Here is a 9,964-nt window from a genome sequence, read left to right on the forward strand (position 1 = left end):
GACCTACTGTTCAATCTACGTGTAAATTTTTTCATGCTCACGTAATATCTTGGATGAATCAAACTATATATATGATTATATCGATGGTGGTAAGGTCAAACTTTCAAAAACCTATTTCAATTGCCTCTTTAAAAGTTGCATCCAAATTTTTTTCGTCACTTTGACTGGCAATGGACATGCACCCTCCTGACGGAGGGTAATCCTATCAGCACCCATTATATACTTCTGTACCATTAGTGTGTTGTAACTAGTAGAATATCTACATAGTATCTCCGATCACTGTTTACTGAGAATTATCTGTTCGGACAATTTATATGACAGGTACGTGCGATGAATATTTAACTTGATATCGATAGCATCCCTAGCATTTGAATGAATTTATGCCAATATTTCCATGTATATTATAGGTGTCTATGTTAAAGCTATACATATCTTCCTCGTAAATACATACAAATAATCACGTTCATATCCCTTGCGTGGTAGCCAGAACCAACAGTCTTATCTTTCTCTCTCTCGTTAATGCTGTAAATCCACTATAGAGATCACGTAGGTAAGCTTTAAAAGCTGTTAAAAGATCTGGTAAATTTTTGTACTTACTGCCGGTCTGAATACATGCATGAGAAAACAAAAGAAAAACAGCTAAATAAGTTTTTTCTATTGCAATAACGTTCATTTAACAAATACAAGAATGGTAATCTAATAAATGGACACAAGGAAAAAACTAAAGAGAAACGTTCATGAAAATGCCATAAGTAGACATTACATCGAGAAACCTCGATACACCGTGTAACCATGCACATGAAATCCTACGTGCCCGCAGCGATGGACACGTCCTCATGGCGATCGAACGCCCGCTTGCATGTCAAACACATGATTATAATTTCATAATGCGCGCTTGTCAACATAAATAATACGCAAAATTTATGTTACGAGGTTCTCACCGTTCGACGCGAGCGCAAAGAATCATAATGGACCATCATTAACTTTAAACAGACACAGCACTCATATTCATTTGAGGACGTGGTTATAAATTCAATTAAGCCGTTTGTATATAGGTAGTGCCTAGTAGATGTAATATTGTAAGCGTGTATGAGCTCGAATGCAAATTCAATTTCTTATTTGCATAAATGGCCATTTAAATTGTTTTATGGTTTGTTTGCAACATGAGTTACAGTGGTGGCACACTGCGACAGTTGCAGACAGACATATGTGATTACCCATATAGGTACTCGTATATTGTCGAGAGCCTTATAAATGTAGTATGTTGATGGTTGAATTGAAAGGATTAACTAAAGATGAATCGCAAATGTCTTTAAAAGCGGAAAAATATAATCCATTTAAACTTTTAACACTACACCGGCAATTTGAAAGCATAATTAGGTACCTCATTTTGAAAGTACTGACCTTGTGAACAAAGCGAGTGAGATCTACCAATCAACTTAGGGAGACTTATTATTTGGTATATTTGTAACGCGACAAATTTTTAACAACAAAACACGACAAAGCCGGACCGATTTTGATAAAACTTTAAAAGTAAGTAGGATCTATCAAATAAAATTTTTACTTCATAGGGCCACAAAATTGGTTTGTCGTTTTAGAGAAATTCATAATTTTGTAAAAAAATAAAAGTGTTCGTGAGGTTTAAATTGATGGCGAACAACTAGTTTTAATGTAATTTTTAAAGACAATAAGACATTCCAATTGAGATCAGTCCGCCATTGCACATATTCTTTTACTCCAAGAACTGTATAATTTCTTTTTTTCTTTGTCTTTATTTTCTTTGGCAAAATTTTCATTTTTCTAACATGTTTCATGCGAACATTCTTTGTTTCTCGAACAGCTTACATTGCGTCTATAATTCATTGAGCTGTTGAATATCATCCTAAATTGTGCCATTCATAGCAGAGACTGGGAAATGGTTATCTATACAAACATTCACTTCTTCCAATTCCAACCATCAATATCACATGAATGAGATTAGGTTACCCCACAATACATCGACGATATAAAAGTCCATCATCATTAGCTCTATATTTCGGAAAATTAGTTGCTTCCGCAGGCTTGATGTATGGTTTCGGCTTCACGGGTTTCTATTGAATAAATCTATTGTTTCGGCTATGTAAGAATAAGAAAAGTTGTGAATTTCTTCGTGTAAGACAAAAACTAGAATATTTTTCTAACATGTTATTTCATTTATACATTGATATTAATACAAAATTCAGTTGTAACTTGTCTGGTCCTGGAAGTCAGTTACGGAAGCTTTTTATAAAATAATACTTACAATATAGGTAAGTATTATTTTATAAAAAAAAATTACTTGCAATAATCTGCAAATCTGTAAAACAGGTTTTAAAATTCAAATTCAATTCAAAACTGTTCATTAATATAGGACATTACAGTATCACTTAAAATTGTCATATCTTTTGGTTTCAAATAATAGGTTGACGTCAAATCTTAAAACTAAGTTTACTGCCACTTCCAGAGCGTCAGTGCAGAAGAAGCAGTAACAATCTGCACCGCAGCATTTTCTTCAACAACGTCAACTTCACAATTATCCAAACTTAGGTATAACAGTTGTGATTTCAGTTTGCGAGGACAAATTTTATCATAAGTAGAAAAAAATATCCAAAGACATATGCATAAAGACATGCATGTGAAATTATCAAGCAAAACAGCTGTCCAGTAGATGCCATAAATCCTGAGGGACAAAAAGTTCTACTCGACGCAATGCATACTCGAAACCTCGGCCCAGTTATTCAAATAGAAGTCGGAGTAAAAACCGTGCGAAAAACATTCCGCACGAAAATCCCGCATTGAAATTAATGTTGATACAGGACGTGGAACAGCGATCTATCATCGGCTCGTATAAAAACGCTCGTTAGCCTCCCCACCCTAGCCTACCTGCTAATAATGTTACCACTCAAGTGCTACTATTACCCTTGTCATTTATTATATCCATTTTGGCAAATTGTCTCATCTCTCTGCGGGTACAATTAACGCTATCGTCGTTTCCCAGCTTGCTGTGGCGGCGGAATTGATGTTCTGTATAAAGTGAATAGAATTCGTGGAGGCAATGAATGAAATTAAAGAGATAGTTGGATAATACTTGTAATATGTGGGATCGATAGACGCTCCAGGGATGACCTACTAACATACTTGAGTAATGCAATCAAGCAAGAATAATGTAAAAAATTTTTGCTTTTGCGCATCATTTGTTTGTATTGAGTTGAGGGAAGATAGAATTTGGCAGCTGCTTTTTATTTCGTCCAAACCGATCAAAGATCTGGAACAAGTTTACAACGCTCTTCTGTTTTTAGACTACCTTCGAAAGTGTCGTTCTTTACTACAGTCTTGTATTTCTTTTATATGCACTTCGAATGCATATTGCATACCCTTCATAATCATAAAATTTTAAAAATATTATAACAACAACCTATAGAAAAATAAAATCAGAGTAAGCCTTTATTATAATCCACGCGTAGATAAGTACGAGTAAGTATTATAAAAAGATCGTGTTTCAACCCGCCTCAAAACCACTCTTGTGACATAAATCAAACCCAAATATACGCTATATTTGTGTACACCGTGTTACTACGCGTGAAAACAAACGTCTACAAAACTACAAGCCCGGGGGTGTCTTCGCCGACACCAAATCGTAACAGAGATTGAGGACGCACGCGAGGGTGTCGTCTGTGGCTCCTTGGGGAGGAACTGCTTATAAAAGTATGCGTGGAGAATCCGGGAGGCCTCAGCACCCCGCGTATTAAAATTATTATGAAACCGCGCCGCGATAAGGCGGGATGATGCCGGCTTAGCGCCGCGCCACCCCGCCCCACACTATCGCGCCACTCGAATGCCTTTTCAGCGTACATCTACATGAAAAGTTGCGGCTTATGCATAAACTTGCAAATAAGGTATACAATTTTCAGTGCACGTTCGTTTCTTACAAATAAAGGAAAACTTGAATCAACTGCTAAATCAGGTCTTTATCTTAAATCTATTAAAATCCCTAAGAATATAAAATAGCAAATATTTTAATTCCTAGTCATTTTACAAGTTTACGCAATTTCTTCTAAATATTAAAATTTTAATAAATTTTTCAAATAAATATCAAGCACGACGTAGGTGCCGTTTTCTAACATCAGTTGATTAATTAGAATATAAATCATCAAACTAGTTTGTGGGCAGAAATCCAAATTCGATATAGGAATTATTTGTCACAAAGCTTATCACATAAAGCAGTTCCGAACTTAGAACATTAACCAGATAAAGTTATTCCAACAATGTAAACATTGAAGCAACTTTATGCAGAAGCTGCAATGGTATGTCGAACGACAATTATAACTTTGGCCCGGACGCGACAAAGCGTTCCGCTGCAACAAATAAAATATGTCCACGAAAACACGAGGACGGCGCAGAGAAATTTCGTGCAAGAGACAAAGATAAGCTTAACCAGCACGAAATTATGAGCGTTTAACTGTTTCTAGCTGTAGAATCTGGCACGGGTGCTTCGCCGGCTCGCCAGCGCGCGTTATTTACGAGGGGGCGCGCGCCCACCGCCGCCGCCCGCTGCACCCGAGATAGTGCCTTCCCCGGAAAAGCGACGCCGCCGCCGCAACTGCCGCGCGACAGGATCCTCAAACCAACACAACATATAACAACATCGACCTTATGCTCCTCACATAAAATTCACTTTCCCGCAGCACCGACATGTCTCATGCCACCACAGCACCTCGCTTACACCTCGCGTCTGCTTGTGCAGATTGCCGTCGACCCGCACTTAAACGGTACACAGATTTGACCTTTATTACCGGCGCAATAGGACGAAATCGTCCCGCAGCCGCTTGCCCGCTTTCAGTTCTGACTCGAGTAGTTTTCCGACGTTACATTATATTGAAGATGTCTGTATTTCTTGTTTATGATAGCATAAAGCTATGGTAGGTAAATTTATGCCGCTATATCGGCGTAGCACGTCTACCACAGCGCTACGAAGGCGATAGAACACGGTTATGGCCCAAATACACGTTAGTGAACTTGCGAACACCAACCAACATAATAATCGGTCCAGTAATATTTTCCAAGTCTTTTTTAACTGCAAATTATTTGTTTGTTGTGTACTTAACAATCTCACGAGCGGTTTAATAACATTAGTCATCTCTACATACCTATACTAGATCGGGTTAAACAGCTAAATTCTTAGATAGGAGAAGTCGTTTGTTAATAAAAGTATACTAATGCATAAATGAACAAATAAGCGTCCATCTAACATCTGCACTAAGAACATTAAGCATAATAAAACAAGTCGTTAACGCGACCTGGACATCAATATAAACTAACAAAGATGAGAGGGGTCGCGGACCTATGTCATTTAAGTGAAAATATACGACACTGAGAAAAGAGAAAAATGCGCAAAAACCGTCTAGAGCATTATGCCGCGTGGGCTACCATTACTTTTAATATAAATAAAATAACAAAATATGAGCGTCCGGCCGCCGAGCGCCCCCGGACACCGCACTTTCAGGCCGCGATATATTTTGTAACTCTTAACGTTGAGAACCACTGTGCTCTTGTTACGTTTTGTTTAATGGACCGCTATTTTAGAGGAATGTTTGCATGGTGTTGGATTTGAAAATATGCTTCATTTTATATCCAGGTTTTGAACAAAAGAGTTCTGAATCAACTTATAAGTAAGTATATTTACATTGAATTATGTTTTTTCAACCAAAGACTTTTTTATAATCTAAAGTCCTATTAGTTATTTACTCATCAAGCTTACTCGTAACCAACCCCTCGGTCTTGGGAGTCTGTGAAAGGGGTAAGTCAATAGCAGCAGAGAGGGATGAATGACATTGCAACTTCATAATAATTACATAGTACGAAGTAAGTAAATTAGTGTGAATACTTGAAAATGTTGATGCAATTTATCATTTATCTATATTATTATTATGATATATTTACAAATTAATTAAGGATATAAGTAAGTACAAAGATAACCTAGAGAGGTTTTACTATCATTTTAATAAAATTATTTCATAAATAATACTTAAAAATCCTCTACATAAAACAATTAAATTTAACTTTTAGACTTCCCGTAACAAACTTCAATGCGTACCTAAATTGAAAATTGTATGGTTGCAAATGAATACCCATTCTAATAACTTAATCACGGACATCCCCATCGTTGTCTATCTCCAACCCTTCACTAATTACAGCGGCCGCTCCGAAGCCTCGATCATCGACCAATATTGTCCACGCTCATAAAGCCTAAAAAACAGAACATACCTATAGTCTGGGCAATAAAACCGCGCGAAAATGGCAATAGCTATTCAGAGGGAGATATTAAAATGCATGGAAATAAATTCGGCGTCGCATTCGGGCGTACGGCTGGGGGTGCAGTAAAAATAAACAGCAACGCCATTAGAACTCACTTCCATATTCAAATTTATGAACGCGTCCGCGTCGAGCCCCGCGCCCGCCGCCCTGTCCGGCCCGGATCCGGCCCTGACCGGCCTCTACCCACGGTCTGGGAGCGATAATTTTGACATCCGATTTAAAAATTTCACCCCACGTCAGCGTGAAAAGGTATGAAAACCGCTTAACATACGAGACGATCTACGTTTTTCGCCGAGTTTTATTGAGTGTATTTTGTACGAGGTTTTATAAAAGGAGATGTTGATTTATGAAGATATTTTTTTTCGATTACTTATATGATTAACGATGATTTAGGTTTAACCAAATATAATGAAAGTTATTGTTCATTAAAAATAAGAGAACGATAGGTACAGACGTTGGTAGATTAGTAAACAAACTTTGGTTTGGACTAAGTACAAAATCTTTCATCAATTAGGTATGATTCAAGATATATATTTTTTTCAAACTACAAAGTTAGAAAATTATGCAAATATCTATAATCTGTTATCATGACGGACGACTAGCATCTGTTATAATGACGACAAACGAGATTTGAACCGAGGACCTCGGAGATACGCTGCACATCAGTCACTGTCATTGAGTTTCGTCGACTTCTGATCATTTTATTCGTGGGTCAAGTGCCAATGACGCCTTGTTAACATTTTAATTTTATTTTAGAGAGGTTCTTAAATAGCCTTTTTATTGTCGTTTTATCACCAGTTTCATTTTCAAATTTATATCAAGAAATTCTTAAATAAACGTATTTATGTCAAGAAATAAAAAAATTAAACTGGTAACTTTTCTTCTCGTACAGATATTTGTTTTAGGAAGGCGTTTCAAAATCAATATTACTACATAATAAGATGTCTATTAAATTACCTACGATAAAATACATTTTTTTTTATGTTCATTAGTTCTTTTTGTTTCTCTGATGACAAAAAAACAAATAAAAGAGAAATAATTTTAATGACAGCTCTACGTAACACTTTCAAAGTCAAACAAAATTTAAACGGGCATCACGGTTTCGAGACGCTTTTGCTTAAACAAACAGAGAGCGGACAGTTTTCAAAAATTCTGTATTTCTGTGTATTTAAATCGAATGTGAGTTGTGTTACGCAGCTATTTTCGGTTAACTGCCACTGAAATAACACCTGAGGAGCTGCCATTAATTCATATGGGATTAGGTGTCATCATAAACAAGCGGTATTTAGTCAACTGAGGTTAGAAACAACAACATGCCGACCGTTATCATTTAAAAATGGAATATCGTTAATGTTTCTCCAAAATTCTTCAACTTACAACATTTTGATGTTCTCTTTTCAAATACAATGTAGGCAATTTAAACAGTATTGCGGTGATTGATATCAGTGATTTAATACTTAATTATATAAGCAGTTACTTTAATTTGTTTGTTTTGATTTGAAAAATATTTTCTTTAAGCAGAAATAAGAAAATCAACCCTTTAAAATATTCCCAATTTCAACAAACCTTAAACATGATGAATACCTACTTAACGAATCTGCTTTTTGAAGCCTTCAAGCAAATTAACTCAAGCCCATAAATCCTTTCACTTAATACCAAACTAAGAATGACCAGATTCATCAAACCAAGTTGAAAGATATCAAAAAAATAGTCCCCGATGCTAAGCGGGGCACATGAGCGGAGCCGGTCGTATGAATATTCAAGAACACGGCGACATAAAAACCCTGCCGTCGTGACAGTTAATTAAAACTTTAATTTAATTATGTTTTCTCTTGATAGTAGGTACGCAACTCTAATTACGATTGGATGACTTAGATGCGAGTTAGTTTCTTGTGATGTTTATGTGTATTTATAGGAACTAGTATTGAGTGTTATTTAAGAGGAAGTATAGGTATACCTAGATACTTATTTTTCATATGTAGAGTTCTGATGTTTGCAAAGAAGATTGAAATATAATAACAGATATAAATTAAAAGCTTAAGATATTAATTATTATTATGCTAAATGATGCCTTCTTAGTTAAAAAGTAACTGTTTAGATACTTATATTATCTAAACTTTGGTATAAGTAGGTATTTATTTTAAAAAAAATGCAACAGCCGGCGCTATACCAAATGAGACAAGAGGCCTATGGAAAAATAAAGTGCTTAAATGATATCATCAGATCTATGCCTCAACAAATTAATCATTTGTTGTTAACAACCAACTGAACATCGATAGCTAATCACAGAAATGCAGGCAGCTAAATCAATTATACCATTGCCTTTTCTAATTAAAAAAAGCGAATTAATCATCCTCTTTAGAGACGTAGTGACGTAAAGAAAATGGTATCCGCCGATTGTGCTTAGTCGATACCGATTCGATGACTGGCAGAATTGGGTACTACACTACCACAAATTATAGACCTATCGCATAGCTCAACTTTGCTTGGTCGAGTTGTACTGATCTCTACTCAGAATAACTTCCTCGACCAAACCAACTAGACGAATATAAAGTCCCTCAAAGCCGTGGAGGAATAGTAAATTGCTTCTATCACATTAATATTGGATCCCGGGTATGCAGTCACACGTATACTATATTTAATTTAAATACACAATGCGATTGACATGGCTCCCGAACTATATTTTTTTATAGGTAAACTTGTTAGAAAAATTAAAATTGTTGAGCGTGAATGATAGTTACGGGTGTCGGTGGGATTCGACACAGTGTGAGTTGTGTCGGTGTGGTCGATTTAATTAAAATATGTTAATAAGATAAGTATATTATGTAATGAGGTGCTAATGACCTTGAGCGAGCCGCATTTCGAAGCTAGGAAGCTTTTGACCAAGCATATTTAGGTAATTTCCAGACAATAAATTAAGTATTAAAAAAATATATATATTTCATAAAGCATTTTATTAGAATAGTTTTCGTCAGTCAGTAGTCTAACCATAAACATAAAATTACAACTTAATGTTTCATTTGAGACTCTACCACACCCTACTACTTACTTACGGGTGCATTTAGGTATATTTTTCAGATTTGACCCCAGTTGGGAATAGAATTAAAAAAAATTGTACTAATATACCTAAAAGGAACTGTTTAAGTAGATAACTTGTAGGTATAAAACTAAAAAAGACTTATACTGTTATACAAACGTAGACCTCGCGAACACTTTAAATTTTTACAGAATTGTGATTATCTCAAAAACTACTTACCGTGTGGTTCCTGGCACCAATACAAAAAAGAATAGGACCACTTCATCTCTTTCCCATGGATGTCGTAAAAGGCGACTAAGGGATAGGCTTACAAACTTGGGATTCTTTTTTTAGGCGATGGGCTAGCATAGCACCTGTCTCTAATTGAATCTTAATTCTATCATTAAGCCAAATAGCTGAACGTGGCCATTCAGTCTTTTCAAGACTGTTGTCTCTATCTACCACGCAAGGGATATAGACGTGACCATATGTAGGTATGTATGTATGTACTACTTACCTACCCGATTACGATGACCCACAAACTAGAAAAAATATTCATAGATCTTACACACCTTTTCAATTAACCAAAATCGGACCTGCGGTTAGGAAGTTATC

Source organism: Amyelois transitella, chromosome 2, assembly GCF_032362555.1.
Source record: "Amyelois transitella isolate CPQ chromosome 2, ilAmyTran1.1, whole genome shotgun sequence".
NCBI lineage: Eukaryota > Metazoa > Arthropoda > Insecta > Lepidoptera > Pyralidae > Amyelois > Amyelois transitella.